Source organism: Mustela putorius, unplaced genomic scaffold (genome assembly GCF_011764305.1).
Source record: "Mustela putorius furo isolate JIRA1106 unplaced genomic scaffold, ASM1176430v1.1 tig00000788_pilon_pilon_pilon, whole genome shotgun sequence".
NCBI classification, from domain to species: Eukaryota; Metazoa; Chordata; class Mammalia; order Carnivora; family Mustelidae; genus Mustela; species Mustela putorius.
The window spans coordinates 9,620,131-9,645,716 of record NW_025421481.1 but is presented as its reverse complement, the minus strand read 5'-3'; the positions used below and the strand labels follow the sequence as shown (position 1 = coordinate 9,645,716).

General features: G+C 40.0%; 1 protein-coding gene across 4 annotated transcripts in view; it reads right to left on the bottom strand.

Annotated features, from left to right (window-relative positions):
- The window catches only part of USP44 (ubiquitin specific peptidase 44), a 47,278-nt gene extending 23,937 nt beyond the window's left edge, over positions 1–23,341 (bottom strand). The window contains exons 1-2 of one of the 4 annotated variants that reach the window (XM_004748511.3): positions 23,163–23,341; positions 21,937–22,031 (exon numbers count right to left, since the gene is read on the bottom strand). The gene's annotated coding sequence lies outside the window, so the exon portion shown is untranslated. Of the gene's footprint in view, positions 1–5,078; positions 5,183–7,096; positions 7,342–21,936; positions 22,032–23,162 lie in introns of those variants that run through there. The other 3 variants (XM_004748514.3, XM_004748513.3, XM_004748515.3) reach the window with 3 other exon arrangements.
- Between the last annotated feature and the right edge of the window lie 2,245 nt (positions 23,342–25,586).

Below are 25,586 nucleotides of genomic sequence, written 5' to 3'. Positions count from 1 at the left end.
TTATTTGTCAGAGAAAGAGAGATACCACAAGCAGGCAGAGAGGCAGGCAGAGAGAGGCAGGCACTCTAAGCAGAGTGCCCAATGCGGGGCTCGACCCTAGGACCCTGAGATCATGACCTGAGCTGAAAGCAGAGGCTTTAACGTACTGGGCCACCCAGGCACCCCTATAAACTATGTTTTTAAGAAAGACAGGAAGTTACTGGAAAAATAAACATATGAAAAATAGCCAAACTAATTACTATTTTAAAAAGTAACACAGAATAAGGGATCTGGCCAATATACATACCTAAAAATTATTTTAAAATCTGAATAGATGTTAAACATTATGCTTTATTAAGAAGTTTCTCCCTTTTCAGAGCTCATACTTTGTCAAATAATCATGACATTTGCATTTTATATAGTTCCTACTGTCTCATAGCACAGTTTCATACATTTTTTAAAAAATTGTTTAAAAGTCTTGAAAGACCACTAGATCAATCTAAACTCCTCAAAATGGCCTATATGAGCCTTCGAATTGTTGCACAATATATACTTTTCTACTCTCATCTATAACCAGCCACTTTCCACACATCTTTTGTTAAAATGTTTTTATACACAGATGACCACTTTGTGAATAATTTCATTTTTTTTTAAAGATTTTATTTATTTATTTGACAGAGAGAGAGATCACAAGTAGGCAGAGCAGCAGGCATAGACAGAGGGGAAGCTGAGCAGAGAGCCCGACACAGGGCTCGATCCCAGGACCCTGAGATCATGACCTGAGCCAAAGGCAGAGGCTTTAACCCACTGAGCCACCCAGGTGCCCCAATAATTTCAATTTTTAAATTTTTTCATAACCGGGATATTTACTACTGCTTCAGGAAATGGGTGTGTACATTTTATATACATTCTACTTCAATTAAGGAAAAACATATGTACCACTGGGCATAAAGAATAAATATTTATGGATGCCTGGGTGGCACAGTGGGTCGAGCGAAGGACTCAGTTTCAGCTCAGGTCATCTCTGGGTAATGGGATCCAGCTCCACCTTGGGCTCTGTGCTCCGCATGGGGTCTGCTTAAGACTCTCTCCCTATGTCCTTGTCTGTGTGTGCATGTGCTTGCTGTCTCTCTAAAATAAATCTTAAAAGGGGCACCTGGGTGGTTCAGTTGTTAAGCTTCTGCCTTCAGCTTAGGTCATGATCCCAGGGTCCTGCGATGGAGCTCCACATTGGGCTCCCTACTCAGTGAGAAGCCTGCTTCTCCTTCTCCCACTCCCCCTGCTTTTGTTCCCTCTCTTGTTTCTCTTTGTCAAATAAATAAATAAAATATTTAAAAATAAATTTTGAAAAATCTTTAAAAAAAGAATATTTAAATTTATCTCATTAGAGAACCTCCCAGAAGGATAGATATTAAAGAGTTGGCATATGTTGAATTTTAACAAAGATAATTTTTACAATAAAACTTAACTATTTTTTTTTAAAGATTTATTTATTTATTTGAGGTGGGAGGGACAGAGGGAGACAGAAACCCAAGCAAACTCCGTGCTGAGCAGGAGCCCCATAAGGGCTGATTTCACTCAGAGATCACGACTAGAGCCAAAATCAAAAAGTTAGCAGCTACCAACTAAGCCACCAAGGCGCGCCATAAAACTTAATTTTCTTTCAACAGTACCAAATAACCTAAAAAGATCCTCTAAAAGCTATTAAAAATAGGAAGATGTGTTATTTTCCATAATAAAAGATAGAAGGAAATGGCAATTTCAATAGGAAGTAGGTCTTGTGAATTGCTAGCCACCTCAATCTTTGCATGTATTTGGATGAGAATAAAAATAACCTTATCCATGGTAATTAGGGCAAACCCTACCCAGTCCTTATGAGCAGTTTCCAAATTTCCATTTATTTCATTAGTACCCAGTACTCTGAAGAGATGTTTGCAAAATGCCAAGGGTCAAGCATAGTGCCTGGTACAAAGGGCTTCAAAATTTTGAAGTTAGAAATTATTGAACGAACACAATGAACTCCTTTTTCCCTCTTAGGTATGCTATGATGCCTATTATGTGCTTTGGCACCTCTTGTCAATCATGATGTATTTCTTTTCCTTTATCCCTAGAAAGGCCCTGGTTATTCTTTCTTCCTCTAGAGACCTAGAATCTATAATTACTCTGATCTCGCTTGAAACTCATTAAACAAAAAAGGTACCCTTTTACCCTGGACCTTCTTCGTGTCTCTAACACTTCCTCCCCAGAAGCACAGAGATTGAATCTAGTTGATGATGTTCTAAGGAAAAGCTCGTGGAAAGCAAGTTCTACCACCAGGTTATTTGATTTCCTCACCCATCACTATTTTTTTTAAGTATTTCAATCATGGGCAATTTTGTTCCAAAATATTTATCATTAGTGTCATGCCACCATACTTCTACATCAATCTGGTGCTAATTTCATAACAGTGGGGGAAACGTTCACAAAAAATTTGAGCATTGTAATATGGGTCTAGAAAACAGAATTCAAATACTTTGTGTAAAATGCCTAGACCATCATTCTAGCACATTCATGACTTGGCCTATCATGCATAAATTAGCTTTTCCTATGTTATGTAGAACTCCACTAAAAGTGAAATTCTTTATAATAAAGTTTTATGGTATCTGAAGGTGCTGTGAAAAACCACCAGACTTAAATAATCTTTATCACTGCCAGAAAGCCAGTATTATAAAATCCTCCTATATTTTAGTTACTTGTCACCTATTAAGGTTGGGCCTAAGGGCAGAACAATTTCCCACATTTCCTGCCTTGATTAGACTCTTCAACCTGTGTCCTAGTCTCTCTAATCCCCCTCAACCAGACAATTCCAAAAGAATCCGGCAACCCTGTTTGTTCTGCCTAACATTACAGGAAGGAGAAAAACTTCCAAGCATCCTTTTTTGGCCACCAAGAAGCCAAGGTGTTGCCTTTCTCTGTATCTCTGTACCATTCAAAAACATGAACATTAACAGGGGGTTTTCCTCTACGTTAAGCAAATAGTCAGGTACTGAGGATACAAACAAAATACAATCAGACTCAGCCCTCAACCCAGTGAGCAGAAAATCCTCTTATATACCACCAATGCTATAATACCCAGTAAGATTCAAGTACGTAGAGGAAAAGTTTTTTGGTAGCGGGTACATATGAGAATTTATTCCTTTCTGTAGTAGAAAACGAAAAATCTGTGACAATGGTGGGTAGAGACAATTAAGTAAAAACAATATATGTCAAATATTTAATCCGAATCTTCAAGGGATTTTCCATTTTAGGAATTATAAAAAGTGTATCATTGTATGCTCAACACAGATCCACTTAGCACTTAAATGTTTGTAAGCTAAAAGATCTTGGACAATTAATATTTTGAAAGAAAAACAAGATAAATGTTCAATCAAAAAAGTTTTTTTAAAAAGTTCAGCTTTCTACAATGTACTCATCGAACTCTGTTCAATATTAGAATATCTCTAAATTTCAATACGGACAGTCTACAATGAAAAATCCTAGACTGAAAAATCTGCCATCCATTGAAAAATTAATAGCTAGTACCCCAAAAGTTAGAGAAATCAGAGCAGGAAGGAGAGAAACTAAACAAGTCAAAACGTTAAAAATCTCTTTAAGTCCCGGGGGTGAGGGGGGGAATTAAACAAAAATAAAAATCCCTTTCAAGTCCCAAGATGCTAAATTAAGGATAAAAAGATTAAGGTTCTGAGAATATGAAGTTTTCCTCTTTCAAGACAACTAAATATTGAATCTCACTGATGATTATGAAATATTCTATAAACATGTGCTTAACTCCTGTTGGCTTTCTGAATTTGATCAGAGTGAATAGCCAATTCTTTTTCCTTGTTTACACTGAATACTGGTTTTAAGGACAACTCAAAATGGAATTCCAGGCCCAATGTTACCAACCCCCCTACTTTTTCCCCACAGGCAGCTACTTCACAGATAATAAGGAATTCAAGTGCAGGGCCTGAAGGTCCTATTTCCATGCTAATTTCACAATCCCGTTACTTGCAAGATATGACCATTAGAGTTTAAGAGTGGGGGAACTCGGGAGGGCTTAAAGACAAAGCGACTCTCCTAAGACTTGCTAAATTGTTTACTTCCAAAATTAAAACAGCAAGAAATTACCCAGTTACCAAATGAATTTACAACAGGTCAAACTTGGTTGAAACAATTACCACGTTTCACTTTTTTTTTTTTTTTTTAAATTGGGAAGGGGGAGCAGGAGGAGGGTGTCCTACCACCTCTTAAACTTGAGCATTTCTTTCTTCGAATGCTGACACATTTCTTATGCCTCAAAAATGGGTTTAGCCTATTAGCATTCCTTCCCCGAAGGCCAGCGGGGATGGTTTAGGAAGCTGGTATTCAAAAATCCCAAGTGTCTCCAAGTGGCAGCAGGTGCTGTTCATACAGGGACTCAATCCATGGAGGGAAAGCAAGCCTTTCCTCGCAAACGGAGGGCTAGAAAGTGCCCTTCCAACGCCTCCCAGGGGGCTTGGAGCATCACTTGGCGGCAATCAGAGCAGGGGTAGGATTCGGTTTTATCTCCAGAGAACCAGCTCTGCAGAGCGCCCCAGCGCGCATCAGATTCGCGATCACAGCTCCTCAACGCTCCCGAACGCCGGTCAGTGCCCATCTTCCCCTCCGCATCCCCGAAAGTCTTGCTATTTCACCCCTTCTCCCAACTCGTCCCCCTCCAGCCCAGCGCGGGGTGGCTACGCGATGACCGGGGCCACAGGGACGCGGCTCCTCGCAGCATCTCTGGGCACTCTTGAGGCGGTCGGGCGCCGGGACCCCGGCCCGGGCATCGCACAACCCCTCGAAGCTTCCCAGAGGCGCCAATTCTAAATTCGCCGGACCCGCCGCCGCTGCCACCGCCGCCTCCTCGCGCCCCTGAGCGCGCTCCCCTCAGTCGGTCCGCAGCTCCCCTGTCCCTCCCTTAGGGATCCCCCCTACGTCCTCCGCGGCGGGGAAACGCCGCCAGGTGCCTCCCAGCCCCGGGGACTCCAGTGGAACCTCCGCTCCCGCAGAGACCCCGTTCGGGCAACCGCCGCAGCCGCGCGCCGGTCACGCACACTCACCAGCCCGAGCCCGAGCGGCCATCTTTGCGCTCACCCCGGGACCCCCGCCCCCGGGTTCGGTGGGGGCCGCGGCGGCGGCGACGGCGGCGGCGGTGGTCCGGGGGAGCGGCTACGTCACTAGTGACGACGCCCCGCCCCCCGCGCCCCCCCCGCGCCCTCCCCCGCCCCGGGCCTTCGGAGTGTTGGGGGTGCAGCTCCACTCGGCGGCCGTCTACCCGCTGCAGGAGCAGGCCTGGAGGGCGGGAGGCACCCGGGCTTCCCGTCCGCGTCAGGGGATGCTTTTCCTGGCCTGCGTGTGGCTCTGCGTAGACGGTCGCGGCTTCTTCCCAAGGCAGGCTTCGCACCTGCCCTCACCGTCGCGGCCTGGGACGGAGCAGACACTGTTCAGCACTTTTCTGTAAGATGCAGAATAGTCCACGGACTTTGGTACTCTGCCACAGCATCCCTGCGACTCACACAGCGTCGAATTGTTTGGCAGAGACGCGCGCCAATTCCGTTATTTTCAAAAGGAGTGCAAATTAACTGGCGTAGAAATTCCTCGAGAAAAAGTTTCCTTTCCGAGGTGCAACCTAGGTGTGAGATCCAGGTTATCCCCCTTGAATTCGGTTTCCTCAGTTAGCAGTTGGGCAAGTAAGGTTCCACATTCAGCAGAGAGATTACTTAAAAAAAAAAAAAATCTTACTTAAAAAAATATTAAATGAAGGATACACAGGTCAAGCCAACTATATCTGCCATTCCTATTCTTCGGAGAGTACTTCTTAATAAATTATCTTGTTGGAGTATATGGCCCCTTCTCTCTCTTTTCAAGAGTTTTTAGAGTGGGACGAATACAAGACCCAAAACCAGTAGATCTGTAGGAAACTCTTTCAAAGCGCTCCTTGGGACAGTGGAGCTTGAGGCTCTTGATCTTGGGGTTGTGAGTTCAAACCCCATGCTAACTATAGAGATTAGTTAAAAACAAAAATCTTAAAAAATAGCTAGCTAAATAAATAAAAGCACTTGTCAATCTGTACAAGGTGAAAGGGGTTGAGGTTAACTGAATAATGATTTAAAGGCATGTTGAGAAGGCAAACTAGACACCATGCAGCAAAAATGTATACTACTCACATTGTACAACACTTGTGATACATCAACATTTTAATAATGGTGGCAAGATTACAAGTGACTTTTTAAAAGATATTATTTTTAGGTAATCTCTCCACCCTTGATTCTTGAACTTAGAATCCCAAGGTCAAGAGTTGCATGTTCCACTGACTGAACCAGCAGATGCCCCTCAAGTGATTATTTTCTAAATCTTCTGCAATGATCATAATTTTTAAAATTTTTTAAATTAAAAAAAAAACATTTTTAAAGAGTTAAATAGAATAACGATCATTAGTAAAAAATGGTAATCAGAAAATAAGTTGCATGTGGCCAAAGTGATAGCAGTAGTTCAAAGAATTTCCTGAGATCAGATTTCAAAGAAAAGGTGGTACTTAAGCTGGTCTTTTAAGGACTAAGATGATTTGACTAAACGAAGAGAAGGGAAATGGGAGCACAACAAAACAAGGGCAGGCTGAGTAAGGCAAAGGAGGAGGTACTGAGTAGACAGTTGTTTTCAATAAAACGTCTTGAGTACAAAGGTGTAAGCTAGGGAGAGGTGCTGGATGGGAAGGATGAGCTGGGGATAAGAAATCATCTGGAGGTTATTGTCAATTGTGTTAATAATTAAAGATAAGTAATGAGCTAGATAGTAGCTTAGCCTGTATATATTGATTGTACTTACTATTCATTCAGCTTTGAAAATTTCTTCCGCTACCATTTTATTCTGGGTCTTAACCTAGGCCTAAATTATGGCATGTCTATCTTGTTTCCTGACACCCCTCCGGAAACTCTCTGGGGGTAATCGCGAGGTTTTTCTCATGTAATTTTCCTATTTGTTTTACACTCATCTCATGAAATTTACGCTTTTTACTGTAACAACAACAACAAAAGTCTTCTTCCCTTCACATGTCATCAAAAGTCTTCCCCAAACTTACCCATTATAACTTCAAAATCAGTCTTTCTCCTTATCAGCCTTTGACTGCTAGGTCAGTCTCCTTACGGTCTCACACACTTTGGGCACTTCCCACCTTTAAATCAGGGCAGATGTTTATCTCCTAAGTAGAAGGCCCTCCAACTTTCACTCCTGCAGATCATTACAATCAACTTCTTTCCGAGCTGGCCTAAGCTCTCACCTCCTGGAAATTGCTTTCCTAGTAACTAGGCTTTCAGATCCCCATCCCCCAACCCCCAATACATTATTATGCAGTCACAGCTTTTGTTCTGAGTTCCGCGCCTGGTTCTCTCTTTGCATTGTAACCTCTTTGGGGACAAGGAATGTGCACTTGCTCTGCTTGGGTGTCCCTCTACAGCTCTTTGTATGGTGCTGGCCAAAAATTCTCTTAAAAATGCTTAATGAATTGATGGCATTAGATGCTCCCTCGCATAATATGGGACTGTGGAAATGATGTGTGGAGGGGTTTTACTTGTTTCCACAGTCCTCCCACTGGGAGAAATGGCAATTTGCCCTTTTTCTAAGGTAAGTAGACAGTTTCCTAACAAGATAAAATTTTAATGATTCTGGTACCTCAGTTCTGAGGCCATGTCCACAACTTGTGAAGTGGGTAGAACATAAACCTGTTGTTTCTTGGATCCTGAGAGTGTGAATGAATTAAAGGAAGACAAAATCCTGCAATTTTTGTTTAACCTTACAGCTGCTTTTCAGTCTGTGGGCTCACTTTTTTAGAATTTTCTATTCCAGTCATTCATGAAAATGAAAAATGTCTTAGGAATCCTAATTGACAAAGAATTTAGGAGCTTGTTAACTTTGAGGAAGCTACAAGAATTTCCAGTTTGTTAGACTAAATGTTCCTATCAGTAGTTTTAAAGTTATGAAAGGTTCACTTGACAAATATTTTTTGGACACCTATGTGCCTGGCACCATATAGGCACTGAGATGTCCATGACCTTCATTTCAATGGTAGAAAGAGATAAAGAGTTTAATGGAGGAAATAGGAAAAGAAAATACTACAGGACTCAGACCTAAAGTTTGATTAAGGTGTAGCAACACCCTGCAGTTGATTTTTTAAAAAGAGAGTGAGCCACAAAACCTTTAATTTGAGGAAAATATACAAGAAAGAAGTTGAGAGAGTAATACTGAACTAGAATGGCAGATGACAAGATATGGTCTTAGTAAATGAATATAGATAGAAGAAAGTGAGCAGAAAGAAATGGCTTTAGAATTAGCCTTTTTAATTCTCTCTTTTTTAAGTAGACTCCATGCCTGGTGTGAGGCTTAAACTCACTACCTTGAGATGGAGAATCCCATGCTCTACTGATTGAGCCAATCAGACACCGTTTTTAATTCTAAGAAAGAATGCATGAGGGCTCTTATCAGGTAGGGGGAGGCAAATGCAGATTAAGAAGTAGAAGATACCAAAACTGACTTAATTTTAAAAGATTAAAATATTTGGGATAGCTATTTTCTTAAGCCTTGAAGCCTTTCTAAGGTTAACCTAAGGATGGGTGTGTGTATAATGATATAACATGTTTATCTAATTATTATCACAATGTATGACAGTTTATCTAGTTCTTTAAACGTGTTGCATGTTTTACTTCTGTCTCCTTTGTAAAGTTAGGAAAATAGTGTCCTGATTTTCTTACAAGGATGTTTTAAAGATCAAATGAACTTTTGCATGTGTAAACCCTTCTGAAACTGTAAAGAGAAAAAAGTATATGTATTTATCATTATTATTTCTCTCAGGATTATTGCTATCTTGTAAAGTTCTTTGAGGTCAGGAACTGAGTTTTGTTCATATTTATAATCCTTTAAATTGAGTTTCATTTCTGTACTAAAGGAATAGTTCACTAGAGGATAAACACTGTAGACATTAAAATTAGTTACAGTACTGTGAGAAACATGTTGAACAAAGTTTTAGACTCCCTTTCTCATAGAAAGCAAAGAAAGGATCTGGAAAAGTATATAGAGAGAGGACAGGGGTTAGAGTTGAAATTTTAACTTATAAAGCTTTAGTAAACCATGCCAAGAAGATATTAAGAATACCTTTTTCTTTTTCTTAAAGATTATTTATTTGACAGAGAGAGAGAGACAGCCAGGTGGAACAAAGGCTGGGGGAGAGGGAGAGGGAGAAGCAGGCTTCCTGGTGAACAGGGTGTCTGATGTGGGGCTGGATCCCAGGACCCTTGGGATCATGACCTGAGCTGAAGGTAGATGCTCAATGAATGCAACACCCAGGCACCCCCTAAAAGTACCTTTCATGAAGGAAAGTACTCTTTCTTTTCTCCTTTTTCTTTTTCTTCTTCTTCTTCTTTTTAGTTAATTAATTTATCTCTATACCCAATGTGGGACTCGGATTCATGGCTCTGAGATCAAGAGTGGCTTCTTTTTCCAACTGAGCAGACAGTGATCTTTCATGAGGAAAGATTATTGAGGTATTTAAATTTTATTTTATACTTTGTACATGTTTTTAAGCCCGGGGGCGGGGGGCACCTGGGTGGCTCAATTTGTTAAGTAACTGCCTTTGGCTCAGGTCATGATTCTGGGGTCCTGGGATCAAGCGTCTCATCAGGTTTCCTGCGTAGTGGAGAGTCTGCTTCTCCCTCTCTCTGTCCTTCTCCTGACTCATGCACTCTGTCTCTCTCTCTCTCAAATAAATTATATATATATATATATATATATATATATGTATCTTACATCTTCCCAAACCATTTAGAAATTGAAATACTTCAGAGTTGCAAAAAGCCAGAAAGCTGACTATAAAGCAGCAATCAATGCAGCAAAGTACTACATCAATTAAAGGAAACCTCATATTGTAGTTTCAAGATATATGTATGCCATAAAAAAAAAAAAAAAAAAAAAAAAAAAAAGCAGCACTTCTGGGGCACCTGCCTGTCTCAGAAGATAGAGCATTTGATTCTAGATTTTGGGATTGTAAATTTGAGCCCCACCTTGGGTGTAGGGGTTACTGAAAATATAAAATCTTAAAAAAAAAAAAAAGAGCTAACAGTTCTTCATGTGCAGGAGCTAGGATGATCACCTTGCTTTTCTCTGCCATCTTAAGGTGACTTCTTTCAGGCCAGAGGGCCCACTTGGTGACATCATTGCTTCAACCATCTATTGTATGTAGGCTTCTCCTTGTTCAGTTAACCAGAGCTTAATGAAATTCTAGGAAACAACATTTCCAGAGGAGATTCCTCAAGGGAAAGGTAGATAGTCTTCATCTATTTCATTTTATCTCTGGTCCTAAAACTTGTGTTTATAGAACTAAGCACAACATATGCTTTATACAGGTTTCTTAATTTCTAAATGAGATATATGGCTCCTGATCTTTAGAAAAATAATGAAGAATCAGTCAATCAGTAGAAAACAAAAGCTGACATAAAAGAGGTCTTCTTAGCAACAATGAGGTTTTCTTTCATCTCTTTGCATCAATGTCTCAGAATGGATCACAGAAGGAAACTCGTATAACTTTACTACTTAACACTTAGGAAATTGTTTCTTCTTTTCATGAAAATGAATGATAGTATTAAAGAACAACTTAAACATTTAACTTTTTTGCTTATGCTTATAACATTTTACTGAATTAAGCCAAAATTGGCTTAATATTGTCATTAGCTAATCACCAAATTAAACTGGGCAAAAGAATTATAATTTGACTAGTGTCATTGTGAATAATTTTCTCCCTTTTTGCTTACTACTGATGTACCTGTAATGAAGATTAGGGTTATTCCTACAAAAAAGTCCTATAAAATATGCGTTTGATGTGTTGGTATAATGGGATGCCAGGGAAAACCAAACTTCCTTGGCTCTATTTTGAGGGTCAGAAATACCCATTTTATTAACATAATTTAACAATTAAGGTTAAAATGCAAACCTGAGATTTTGTTCAGCTTATATCAGTTTATTCAGCTTATATCAGTTTTTTTTTTTCTAAGCAAGATCCATATCAAACATGGGGCCTGAAACCACAACCCCAAGATCAAGAGTTGCATGCTCCCTGACTGAGCTAGCTAGGCACTCCAAGCTCTGATCAGTTTTACTATCTTAATGCAAATCCGTGGATTAGATAAATGAATAGTGTTCTGAAGATAATGGGAAATAGCTTTTTAAACTTGGGGACTAGCAGGGGAAAATGAGAAACACTCATAGATATTATGTTGCCTCAGAGGTCTGATCAAGAGTAGAACAGCATCAGGGTACTCACTGGGTGTTTGGGGGAAATAGAGGGACTCTGAATGAACGAAAAACATTTTATCTTAAGATGAGCGCTAGTTAAGAAGTCCAACACTTTAAATATCTCTCAAAATGTTAAGAATTATTTCTTCATAGTCAGCTCTGGGCCTAAGAATAAAAAGAACCTTTTTTGCAAGTCATTTAACCTTCATGCATCTCAATTACTTTCTCTGAAAATTACAAAACTGACTCAGCAGAATTCACATTGTTGTTTTGAGGATTATGTGAATGCTATTGTAAACTGAGAAGTACTACATGAATTCAAAGTAAAACTTAAGTACAAAAGGTGGAGGGGTGCGTGGTTGGCTCGTCAGTTAAGCGGCTGTTTTCATCTCAGGTCATGATTCCGGAATCCTGGGATGGAGCCCATGGAAGTCTCCCTGCTCAGCAGGGGGTCGCTTCTCCGTCTTTCCCCCTGCTCATTCTCTCTCTCTCTCTCAAATAAATAAATATCTTTAAAATAACAAAAGGAATAAAGTATACCTTTTTTTAAAAAAAGTGGATACTCTTTCTATGTAATTTACAAATTATTTTACTGACACCAGTAAAAATCAGAATTGTGTTATTCCTTTTAGATGCTACTGTATGTAACACAGAGATGTGACAAAATTTTTAAATGATAATAGTTCCCAGTAAATGTTAGCTGCTGTTATTATTGTTGAATCGTATCTTACTACATAAGGTACTTGGTTGCTAAGCTTTTCTGCTTCTTCCATTTCTTTGTTCTCTTCCTTTTCACTGACTCCTAAACCTCTGCTTTTAAACATGCAGTTTTCCACATCCTGAAAGAAATTGCCTTGTCTCAACGACTTTATTTCTCTTCTCCCTTATAACATCAAAAAGCTTGGATCAGTAGATCTCAGTGGCATAGAAATAGTTGCCATGAAACCATGTTTCATCACAATCATTTAAAAACTCATTTTCCTTCAGTCTCCTATTTAGACATATGTCTTGCCTCCCCCTGCCCACTTTACTTAGTTTCTTTTTTTTTTCTTACTTACCATTTCTTAATTCATCATTAGTATTCTTTGTACCATTATAACCTCAATGATTTTATGTATTGTCAGCCACTAATAGAACATTTTATGGGTTAGGGGTGCCTGGGTGGCTCAGTGGGTTGGGCCTCTGCCTTTGGCTCAGATTGTGATCTCAGGGTCCTTTGAACTCAGTTTTCACCAAAATGAGAGAAGTTGGATACATAGCAAGTTGTGACAGGCTATTTTTTTTCCCCCTTCTTTTCAGGTGAACTGACTCCTTTAGGAATGGAAATGCAACTTTGGAGTCACTTTGTCTAGGCAGTGTTTTAACCACATACTCTAAATTGTATAGTTACCAGAATTTGATGGATGACAACATAGATTTTAAACTAAGCCATGTAGTATAATTTGTTCAACTTTTGACCGAGTAGATTTTATTGAAACCTTTATAGTGATACGGTAGGATTTAGATGCATTAGTTCATACATATTTTGTTTTCTCAAGTAAATGCCTAACAGTATAAACTAGCTAAAAAGATTTCCTTAATTGTTTTTGTTGGCATGTCAGTGTTAACAATTGGGACTTGAGTGTTTTAGATTTCATCTGAAATTAGTGGTTCAGATACAACAATAAATGGTTTTCATGGCTGTCATCTTTGATTAATGTAATATTAAACCTCTTGAGTATATTATACCACTACTTTTGTTATTCAACTGACAGATTTGAAAAATAATAAAGACAGAGTATCTGTCTTACAAATACATTAAATGTATGTATAGTCTTTGATTTTGTCAGTTAAGATACCTTTGCCCTTTTCAGAGGCATTTGGCTTTCTTCTTTTAGCAGGTTTTGTCACTAAATCTACCAACATACTTTCAGTAACTTGATTAGCAAATCTGATGGAGGGAAGAGAGGATTATGAGTTACCTCAAAGATATATAAGGATCTCATTTCTAGGGGCGTGTGGGTAGCTCAGTCGGTTAAATGTCTGCCTTTGGCTCAGGTCATGATCCCAGTTCCCTGGCATAGAGCCCTGCAGGCTCCCTGCTCAACGGGAAGCCTGCTTCTCCCTCTCCCACTTCCCCTGCTTGTGTTCCCTCTCTTGCTGTCTTGCTCTCTCTGTCAAATAAATAAAATCTTAAAAAAAAAAAAAAGGACCTCTTTTCTATATATATAGACTGAGGAAAGGAGAAGGTATAAATTAGTTATAAAGCCTTTCACTGCAGAACAATTTATACCTTAAAATATTTTCACATACATTATCTTTATTCATCCTTATTAATACATAGCTTAGGAAATTAAGGTATTAAGTGACTTGTTTGAAGCCACACAGAATTCATCAGACCTGGGATTAGAAAACAGTTCTTCTTGGGTGTCTGGGTAGCTTAGTCAGTTAAGTATCTGTCTTTGGCTCATGATCCAGAGTCTGGGATCAAGTCCCACGTTGGGCTCCCTGTTCAGTAGGGAGTCTGCTTCTCCCTCTCCCCTTCACCCTGCTTGTGCTTGCTCTCTCTTTCTCTCTCTCTCAAATAAAGAAATAAAATATTTTTTAAAAAGAGCAAAACCAAGTTTTCTTATGACCAACCATTGTTCTTTACAGTGTACCTTATAGATAACATGGAAATGATTTCTTTTGAGAAATAGTTACTAAGACACCTCCAACCCCTCAAACTTGTCTGCTTGTGAAAAAAATGTACTTAAGCCTGACTGCCTAAATCAGACAGAATGTAGTGTGTTAGAATCTCCAAGCAGAATTTGCGTAGGCATAATGAGAAAAATTGGTTTAGAGAACTTTACCTACAGTTTATCTCGTTAGTTTCCTGCCTTGCTAAGCTAATTTGACATATATTTCAAGGTGTCCAAATTGATTGAGATGTTGTTCTATCATAAGTTATAGAAGTGCTTGCACTATAATTTATTCACTCATAGGTAAACTCATTGGAATGGAATGAAAAACAGGTAAGAAAGGACTGTCTCAAAGAAGAAACAGAAATGCATGTGCTTTCTAAACTACTCATTGTAAGAATGGGTGGGGGATCAGCCGGTTCATAATTAAGGCTTTACTCATCTTCCTTATCTGAGCTATAACTTTATTTTTAAAAAATATTTTATTTATTTATTTGACAGAGATCACAAGTAGGTAGAGAGGCCAGCAGAGAGAGGAGGAAGCAGACTCCCTGCCAAGCGGAGAGCCCAATGCGGGTCTCGATCCCAGGACCCCAGGATCATGACCTGAGCCGAAGGCAGAGGCTTTAACCCACTGAGCCACCCAGGCGCCCCTGAGCTGTAACTTTATTTACTCCATCTGTATTTTATGTGAAATGCATTGATGGTCACAAATCTGTTTCTTCTGTCACACTCAGTGATATAGAAAATATCCTAATAAGCACTGGCATCCAAATAATAAGTGGGACAGTGTGGGGGTGAAATGACTGGTCCAAAATCATACAGGGATACTTAGCTTCCTGGATCCCAAAGCAGAGCTGTTCCGTCTAAGACTTGGTAATTCAGTAACCTCATGTTATTAGAAAATTCTCCCTTAAGGGAAACAGAAATTTGTTTTCTTGTAACATTTACCCTCTGGGCCTAATTCTGCCTCCCAGGACCTCACTGCTTGTACTGCTTTCTCCAAACTCCTGCACCCTCCCTAGCCCACCTCAGTCTCTTATGTCTTGTGTAGCTTAATTTCAGAAGTTGTTTGGTTTCCTGAGGAAATATCCCCAACCAAGAGTTTTCAGTATTTAACATTTTTTTCTCTTTTTTCATTGCCCACTTTTGCCTACTTGCAGAGGATTTAACATACCTTTAATACATTTTGTCCTTCCTCCTACCGCCCCTTGTCTCCAATCTCTTCTTTTTTATTTTTACTCCTTATTTTAGATAATAGAACCATCGTTTAGTCAATCATTTATTTTAGGTACCTTAGGATGATTTTTTTTACTCTCTACGCTAGTATTATCCATCACACTGAATCGGGGCCCAGTCTTGCCCGTTCTATGATGAAAGTGTCTCTGAGACGCATTTCTTTTTCCGTTGCTACTGCCCCAGCTCTCATTCTCATCCCTTGTTAGAGCCATTATAATTAGCCTCTGTGCTGGTGTTCCTGCTGCTTTTCTCTCTGTGCTACCCTACTGCATGGTCAAAAGTTGACAATTTGTTGAGAAAAATGAGATATGCATATAATGAAAATTAGAGAATAGCACAAGATAGAATTTTATAATCCAATGATTCAAGTTGTGCATGGGCCACTTAGTTTCATATAAAGTCAGTTAAAGGTGCTTATCATCCTGAAAATTTCTGGAGAAATCTGTCTGGAAATGGTGTAAGGGACAGGTGAGATACTGATATGCAGAGGGGGGAGTTTTAAAAAATGCCCCATTTTTTAATGAATTAATTAGATAATTTGTTAATTAATAATGACAACAATAAAATAACTACCTATGGACATTGGGGAAGGTATGTGCTATGGTGAGTGCTGTGAAGTGTGTAAACCAATGTACCCCTTGGGCTAATAATACATTATATGCTAATTTAAAAAATTGTTCTTGAAAATAAAACTTTCAAAAATTTGAAAAAAAATAAAATGACTACCATCTAGTTGAACACTTGTATTATGTTAGTTTGCAGGATGGACTTTATTGCCTGTCTTCCTGGCCTTTCTGATCTGGGCTGCAGATAAGGTTACTGAGCTCTGAAATTTTGAAATAGTTTGCCTAATATCACAGTAAATTTCAGAACTGGGACTTAAACTCATGTGTGTTTGGTTTTTAAAGCTCAGGGTTGTTTCACTGTTTCACTAAAACTCATTCACTTATCTCTGGCAGTGTAGAAATTAGTACAGACAAATGGTGTTAAAGAAGATTGCAAGCTCATATATCTGATTTTTGAGGTTATTTCTTTGGCACCATGCGCTATGTCCATTATTTTCATCATTTATAATCAAGGGATAGATTAGAGATAAGACATCATTACTGCCTTCCAGGAGTTCAGTGTGATGGGGAAGACAGGCAATACAATGTGATCAAAGTTATAATAATGAGAAAAGATCAGGGATGTGGTTAAGGCTAAAAAAACCCGTTACTTTATAGCCCTGCTTCTGACAGTAACTAGTTGTTTCTTTTTTAAAGTAGGTTCCATGGGGGCATCTAGGTGGCTCAGTGGATTAAGCCTCTGCTTTTGGCTCAGGTCATGATCTCAGGGTCCTGGGATCGAGCCCCGCATCAGGCTCTCTGCTCAGCAGGGAGCCTGCTTTCCCCTCTCTCTCTCTGCCTGTGTCTCTGCCTACTTGTGATCTCTGTCAAATAAATAAAAAAAATTTTTTTAAATAAATAAATCAGAATTTTAAAAAATAAAGTAGTTTCCATGCCCAACATGGGGCTCAAAGTCAGGACCACAACATCAAGAATCATATACTTTACCAACTGAGCCAGCCAGGTGCCCTGATAGTAACTTGTTTAGACTAGTCATTGTCTAAAAAAAACAAACAGAAGTTTGTTTTTTCTCTTCTGTAAAATGAAGAGGTACGACTAAATAAGGGAATTTCTTATTGAAAATTCATTGCCTTTTTAAAAAAGTATTTTTTATTTTTTTGTTATTTTAGTCATCTCTGTACTCAACGTGAGGTTCAAACTCATTACCCTGAGATCAAGAGTCACATGCTCTTTGGTCTGAGCCAGCCAGGTACTCCCTCATTATTATTTTTATTCCAAACCTTTAGTTCTATTTTTGCTTTTCCATTTCATTCATTCGCTGACTTATTATCATTCCTTCCGTCCACTGAGATTTATTGAGTATTTTCTATGTTCCAGGTGCTTTGTGGTACGCTGGGAACACAAACATAAGCTACGGTAACCCCTTCCCTTACAGATTGTCATTATTACTTGGAGGTAAATTTAATGTAGTGTCCCAAGAGAGGCATTTACAAAGTGCTGTGGAGTACAATGGACAGGGTGTAGGGTGGGAGAATGATGAAGATGGTGAGGGGGAAGACTTGACAAGGAATGGACATTAACAAAGACTCTTGAAGACTGAGAAGGAACTTGCTAAAGCAAGTTGGGGGGATGACTGGGGTGACTCAGTGGTTTAAGAGTCCAACTCTTGATTTCGACTCAGGTCATGATCTCAGGTTGTGAGATCAAACCCTGTGTCAACCTCCTCACTCGGTGGGGAGTCGGCTTGAGATTCTCTCTCTCTCTCTCTCTCTCTCTCCCATGTGCTGTGCGCTCTCTCTCTCTCAAATAAGTAAATCTTAAAAAAGGAGAAAATGTTCTAAACTTGCTGTCTTTAATCCTTCTCTTCCCATTTTATTTTTTTAAAAAATTTTTGATTAATTTTTTAAAAGATTTTATTTATTTATTTGACAGAGACAGCACAAATAGGGGAAGCAGCAGGCAGGGGGAGAGGGAGAAGCAGGCTCCCCAGTGAGCAGGGAGCCCAATGCAGCGCTTGATCCCAGGGCCCTGGGATCATGACCTGAGCCAAAGGCAGCCACTTAATGACTAAACCACTCAGGTACCCCTTAATTAATTTTTTAAAAAGATTTATTTATTTTAGAGAGAAAGAGAATGTCCAAGTGGCAGGAGGGACAGAGGGAGAGAGAGAACCCACAACCAGACTCCCTTGCTGAGGGCAGTACCCTACCTGAGTTTGATCCCAGGACTCTCATCATGACCTGAGCCAAAACTAGTTGGCCCCCTAACTTACTGAGCCACCCAGGCACTTTGTAGTCCCATAATCTGTAAAAGTTAACCCAGTTAGGCTTTCATCTCTATCATTCCATAGAAGTAGCTCTTGTAGAACTACCTAGGAATACCAACTTCTGAATTGTGATAAGCAGAGGTCAATTCTTAGTTTTCATCATTAGGGGCATTAATGCAATTGGTCACTTTCTCTTTCTAGAAATATTTACTTTCTTTTGTGTCCCAGGAATACTACACTTTCCTAGTTTTCTTCCTCCCTCATTGGTTGTTCCTTCTCAAGCTTTTTTGCAGAATCTTTCTCTTTTCCCCACTTTTTATTATCTTATTTTATTTATTTATTTATTTATTTATTTACTTTCTTTTTGAAGATTCTACTTATTTATTTGACAGAAAGAGAGAGACAGTGAGGGAATACAAGCTAGGGGAGTAGTAGAGGGAGAAGCAGGCTTCCCACTGAGCAGGGAGCCCAATTCGGGGCTTGATCCCAGGACCCTGGGATCATGACCTGAACTGAAGGCAGAGGCTTGACCAACTGAGCCACCCAGGTGCCCCTATTTATTTACTTTTAAGTAAACTCTATCCCTAATTTGGGGCTTGAACTCACGGTTATAAGTCACGTATAGGAGCCATTATGATAAGGAAAGAGATTAAAAGGTATCTTTTCCTGGAACATTTTGGAAAATTGAACTTTTATTTTCTTTTTAGCCCTCAGAAGGAAATATACAGGTTATACGGTTCTATCCCAGATTATGAGGTTTGGACTAGAAAATGTTTCACCAAATGATGATTTTACTAAATGATAAGGATAGTTCTCATATGCAAAACTGTCATCTAAGAAGGACCCCTCTATCATTCTGTCAGCTGAAGAGCAGTAGTACTTGATGGCATACTGAGCTGCCTTGGACTTCCTCTGGTTTGCTTATTGGAGGTATTTTATTACCAGCCTGTTTTTGTGAAGCTGTGCTTGTACTGGGTGTGATTTAGCCATTTGGGCTGGTTGGACAGGCATCTTCTCTATTTCTTCCCACTTGATGTTTCCTTCTGCCAGAAGCTATGCTCTTTCAAAGAGGACTACCTTCCCAAATGAAGCTGTATTTTTTTTTTTAAAGATTTTATTTATTTATTTGACAGACAGAAATCACAAGTAGACGGAGAGGCAGGCAGAGAGAGAGAGAGGGAAGCAGGCTCTCTGCTGAGCAGAGAGCCCGATGCGGACCTCGATCCCCGGACCCTGAGATCATGACCTGAGCCGAAGGCAGCGGCTTAACCCACTGAGCCACCCAGGTGCCCGAAGCTGTATTTTTTAAGTCTTTGTCTTTCTGAAAGTCTAATCTAGCATGAATCTAAAAGATGATATTAGAGTACGATGAAATGCTATTGTGTCAAAACTCTGAAAGTAGGTGTGACTAGGTAAGATTTTCAGGGTATGGATTATAATAAAATTTCAGTGATTTTGCAATCAAAACAGACCTTGATGAAAATTCTTTTTTCTTCCCCTGCATAGTAGGTATTCTCACAGAGTTGTTTTAAGGATTGAATGAATTAATATATGTAAAATAGGCATGGCCAATTACTTAGGCACATGATAAATGGTAAGTATTTGCTGATGTGGTAATAGTATATTATTATGGTGACATATTTTATTGCTGCAGATAGCAATAGCTATAGTAAGAATGAACTACACAGTTGGAAGTACTAGGTTAGAGGGGTGCCTGACTGGCTTAGTCAGTAGAGTATGCCACTCTTAATTTCAGGATTGTAAGTTATCTCAGGATTGTAAATTTGAGCCCTACATTGGGTATAGAGATTACTTAAAAACAAAACCTTAAAAAAAGAAAAAAGTACTAGGGGAGCCTAGGTGACTCAGTCAGTTAAACATCTGCCTTCAGCTTGGGTTATGATCCCAGGGTCCTGGAGGATCAAGCTCTGTGTGGGGGTCCCTGCTGAGCAGGGAGTCTGCTTCTCCATGTCCCTCTCTGTTGCTCCCCCTGCTAGTGCTCTCTCACTTGCACTCTCTCTCTCAAATAAATAAATACAATCTAAATAAATAAATAAATATTTTTAAAAAAGTACTAGATTGGGTGGTAGCAGTTGATGATTTCTTTCTTGCTTGCTTGCTTTCTTGTTTTCTTTCTTTCTTTCTTTCTTTTTGTAAAGATTTTATTTGACACAGAGAGAGAATACAAGCAGGGGGAGTGGGAGAAGCCGGCCTCCTACCCAGCAGGGAGCCCTACATGGGATTCTATCTCAGGACCTGAGCTGAGGGCAGATGCCTAATGACTGAGCCACCCAGGCACCCCCAATTGATGATTTCCAACTCTGATAGCCACTGTACTTTATTATAGAGTAGGGAACAATCAATTTCTGGACTATTCAGTTTAAAGTTATGTTGGTATACATATTTACTGATTTGTTTTTAAATTTTTAGAAGTTTATTAATTTTTTTAGTAGACTCTACACCGAACATGGGGTATGAACTCACAACCTCGAGATCAAGAATTGTATACTCTTCTGACTGAGGCAGCCAGAAGTCCCTGTTTGCCATACATCTACTATGAGGACAAATGGGGGCGCCTGGGTGGCTCAGTGGGTTAAAGCCTCTGCCTTCGGCTCAGGTCATGATCTCAGGGTCCTGGGATGGAGTCCCACATTGGGTTTCTGTGCTCAGCAGGGAGTCTGCTTACCCCTCTCTCTGCCTGCCTCTCTGCCTATTTGTGATCACTCTCTGTCAAATAAATTGATAAAATCTTAAAAAACAACGACGACTGTATTTTTCTTTTCTTCATTATCTTTTTTCTCCAGTAATTTACTATCGACCTAGTAAGGACATAGCCCTGTGATCCCTGGCTTCTTTATTTTTTTAAAAAGATTTTATTTGGGGCCCCTGGGTGGCTCAGTGGGTTAAAGCCTCTGTGTTCGGCCCAGGGCATGATCTCAGGCTCTTGGGATTGAGCTCCACGTCGTCCTGCTCTCCTCTCATCGGGGAGCCTGCTTCCCTTCCTCTCTCTTTGCCTGCTTCTCTGCCTACTTGTGATCTCTATCAAATAAATAAATAAAAATCTTATAAAAAAAATGGAAGAGTTGAGTTAAAAAAAAAAAAGATTTTATTTAATTATTTGAGAGAAAGAGATACCATAAATAGGGATAGGAGCAGAGGGAGAAGCAGATTCCCTGCTGAGCAGAGAGTTTCATGTGGGATCATGACCTGAACCAAAGACACTCTAAAAGTATCTAAAGACACTCTACTGTGAGTCACCTAGGCGCCCCATAACTTTTGCTTTAAAAAATATATATATATTTATTTTTTTAAAAGTTTACTTATTGTTAGTAATCTCTACACCTAACCTGGGGCTTGAACAAGAGATCAAGGGTTGCACGCTCCACCTACTGAGGTAGGCGGTTCCTGCAGCTTTTGCTTTTCAAGGTACTGTGTCCTGGAGCTAGGTTTCTAACTCTCGTGACTGAGTGTTTTTAGGAACAATTGCAAAGAAGCAGGAAATGTGGATGACCATTTTTTCGTCAGTTAGTGCAACCAGTGTGGGAAAGATGCTTATTGGAAAGTAGATCAAGAGTGTAGTTTTTTGTTGTTGTTGTTGTTGTTTAGGTTTATTTAGTTTTGTTGGCTTTTGGTTTTGGTTTCTAAGTGAGCTCTAAACCCAGTGTGGGGCTTGAACACACTGCTCAGAGCTCAAGAGTCACCTGCTCTACCTGCTGAACTATCCAGGTGCCCTATGAAGATAGTTTTGATATAGAATATGCTTCTGTAATTCTAGAGCAAAGAGTTTTTAGGTTTGGAAGAGACCTGATAAAGTCCAGGCCAGTGGTTGATCTGGACATCCTTGGGTCCCTTCTTCATTTCTCTCCCATCATCCTCCCCTGTCTTGTGATCCTAGTCACAAGGAACTCACAGTTTCCAGAAGCAGCCCTTCTGTTTTAGGACTGCTGTTGGTAACTTTTCCTGATGTCGAGTAGAAACTAGGCTTCTGGTAGCTTCTTATTTGTCCTACAAATGATTGAAAGAGCAATTTTCATAGATCGGAAACAAGTTTAGTCTATTTTTATTGTGTGGTTGACAGAAGTGAATCCTCAATGTGCTCTATCTCATTAAGGATTTATGAAATTACCATTCTTTATGCAATACTTTTGTTTCAAAGTACGTTCTGTATAGTACATTGTATTTTGTCTTAGTCTGTCATCTGAGAGGAGGCCGGGATAATTACACACACACACACACACACACACACACACACAGCCTAATCCTTATGAGGTAGATATTATTTCCATTTTACAGATAAGGAAACTTAAGTTAGACAACTTCAAAATGACCCAAATAGAAAACTACATTGGCATTTAGATCTCAGAGGCTCCAAGAGATTAATTCCCGGCCTTTTCACAAGAATCCTTGGACTTTTCACTGCAATATGCTGTCTGATCAAATGGAGTATCTTGTGGTAGCAAGAAGGTAAGAGACCTGAGGTCACAGAACTTGTTTTGGAGCTGGAGTCAGTCTTTTGGTTTTGTTTCTACTTGCTTGTGTAGTATAGTGGATGTTATTGGCTTGAAAGTATAAATCCCCCCCCCCCGTGTGCTTGCAGACAGGGGTGCCTGTTTGATCCTTGGATTTAAAAAGAACCTGTTGAAGAAAAAAAAATAAAAAAAGAAAGAACCTGTTGATGTTTTTAGGACTGTATGAATGGCAACTTGCTCCAAAATTGGACTGTGCCTCTACTGTGAGATGATTCCACTCTAAGATTTCCAGTTTGATTGCTTTTAAGACATAGTATAGAACCCAGTTCTTTCCATAAGACTGGCCAGTTCTGATGGAACCCAGTGCTGAGACAAGAAAATACAGTCATTTCCCCAGAGGATTAGGGAGTGAATGTAGGTACAGGGATACCTAGCACCATCCTCAAATGGGCAGGCTTTTTGCTAGATATTTTAACAATAAAGCCAAAGTTAATTGATGGGTATGATCAGGAATAATAGTCAAAATGAAAGCCTTTTGTTTTCCAAAACACTCCAAACTCCAAACTCCGCAGAGATGGTTTAAATATACATCAAATCCCAAATCTTCTACCCTAACAGGACAGAAATCAATCACAGTTCTCCAAATTCTCTTTTTTCTCAGGCTCACCTGTCCACACTTCAGAACTTTCTGAATGCTCCGACTTTACACCGATGGCAGACTCCAGCTCTACTCATCCAAAGCTTTCCATTTTGGTCAGTTTAAGTTCCTAAAGAGGCAGCTGCCATCAGAAGGCTAGGTATTATGAGCTCACGCAGGGCTGTGGGGGAGGGGTGAGCTGGCCTGTGGGGACTCCCCTATCGAGGAGCTGGTCACTCCACTTCAAACAAATCTGCATCACACTGGGGTTTCCACCCCTTTTTCTATGTCAATGATCCCCATTTGTCCCTAGTGCCTGGGGTTTCAGGTCCTGGTGAGCCATTCTCATGTTATCTTCCTTTTGTTTTTAGGCTGAATTCTGCCTTAGCGACAATTATCATTTATTCTGTACCTTTTAGTTTGGTGGTGAATGCTGAGGTTTTGCTAGCCTTTCAGTTGCTGTCATTCAGGCCCTTTCTAAAGAACAGGGGCTGAAACATCAATTCCTTGATCTGTCTCTGGCTGGCTGAGAAAAATCTTAGTGTTGGAGAGGGTTTTGGAGTCTAAATTTCTCTTTGGTGACAGGAAAGATTTGGGTGGGTGGGGGGAACAAAAACCAAAAAACAGCCATTCCCGTGTTTCTGAGTCTCTCATCTCTTAAACCTCTTTTGAAGATCTTTCTGTCTTCAAAGCACACACTTTTCAGAGTTTCACAGACCTGATACCCATGAAGGTAAAGTCTCCAAATTAGGAACCCTGCCTGCTCTAGTGTCCTTCTGGAGTCATAGGGGTTCTGGTCCCGTGTGAAGGAGGAAGTGGAGAATGCGGCAAGGGACTGATCTCTCAAGTTTTCATCATTTCCATTAAGCACTTTTAGCCTCATGTGTTTGAAATTCTGGGAGCACTTTGTACTATGACATATTAATTCCCAAGTTGCTATCATATTTTCTTAGAACTTTGAACATCATCAACACTGTAGTTTCATAACGTTTTTAGGGGAAATGAAGCTCTGAGAGTCCCCATTCATTGCATGTGGCAGTAAAGTGACCTCTAGTGGACTTTCCTAGTAGTTTCCAGGAAATTCTGGAAATAACAGCTGTTGGAGGGATAGGCCATTTAAATTAGATGAGCTATTCAGCTGCCTATTGCCAGGAAGTTGGGTCAGTGCTGGGTAAGCTTCAATGCCAAGGCTGGGACAGGTGAGGGAGATACTTACAGATGAAGCAAGATTTATCATTCATAAAAGTGGCTGCAAAAATTCCCTGGATCAGATTATGAACAATGAATTAAGACCAACTCACTGGATTGATTTTAGAAAAAAGAATGTTGTGTCTTTGAATAACACAGAGTAAGAATGATAGGAAGTCACGATAGACCTTTAGGCAAAGTGAGGGAAGACATATTCCACATTTTATGTTCTTCTCCTCTTCCTCCTCCTCCTCCTCCTTCTTCTTCTTCTTTTTAAAGATATATTTATTAAGCACCATGACCAGACTATTACATTTAGCAATTGGCAGCAGGGGAGCAAAAAAGTAAACCCCAAAACCAAAAAATTACATTAAAACCATTTCTTGGAGTGCTTTACATCTTCCACGGAATGGAAACTAAAATAACCTGTTATATAATCAATCACAAATAGTCCTCAAGTTTTTTGTCCACATGCGTGAGTATTGTCTAAAACATGTCTTCTTTGTGGCAGCTTGGCTCTGCCACCACTGTGTTTGGCTGAGATCATAAACCTGTTGTAACCTGTAGCTTCCCTGTCACGTCTCTGGCTCTCTTTTCCTGCTCAGCTTTGTTTCCTGGCAGTCGTTAAAACCTTCTGCCACTGCTGTTGCTACTGCTGCTGCTGCTGGAACCACCGTAGCCACCTTGGTTTCATGGTCTGACACATGTTGGCCTCCACCACCCTAGCGACCGGAGCTTTAGCCTCCAAAATATCCTCCTCTCATGGGTCCAGATTTTGAAGATCGATTATTGCAACTGCCAAAATCATTCTAGCATCCACCACCTCCAGAGTTGCGTCTAACATTACCAAATCCATTATAGCCATCCCCACTGCCACCATTTCCACCACCACCTCGACTCCCAGCAAAGCCCCCTCACCACTGAAGTGTCCTCTATGACCAAAGTAGTCATTCCCACCAAAACCACCTGCACGACCACCACCAAAGTTGCCAGAACTACTTCGACTTCTTTGGCACTTTCCACCTTTTGCTTAGATAGTGCTCTCCTTACTTCACAGTTGTGGACATTCACAGTGTGGTATTTCTGAATGACAGTCTTGTGTATAGAGTCATGGTCATCAAATGTTATAAAAGCAAAGCCTCTCTTGTCGCCACTGCCTCAGTCAGTCATGATGTCAGTCACTTCGGTTTTCCTATATTGTTCAAAATCATCTCTTAGATGATGTTCTTCAGTGTTTTCTTTAATGCCACTGACAAAAATCTTTTT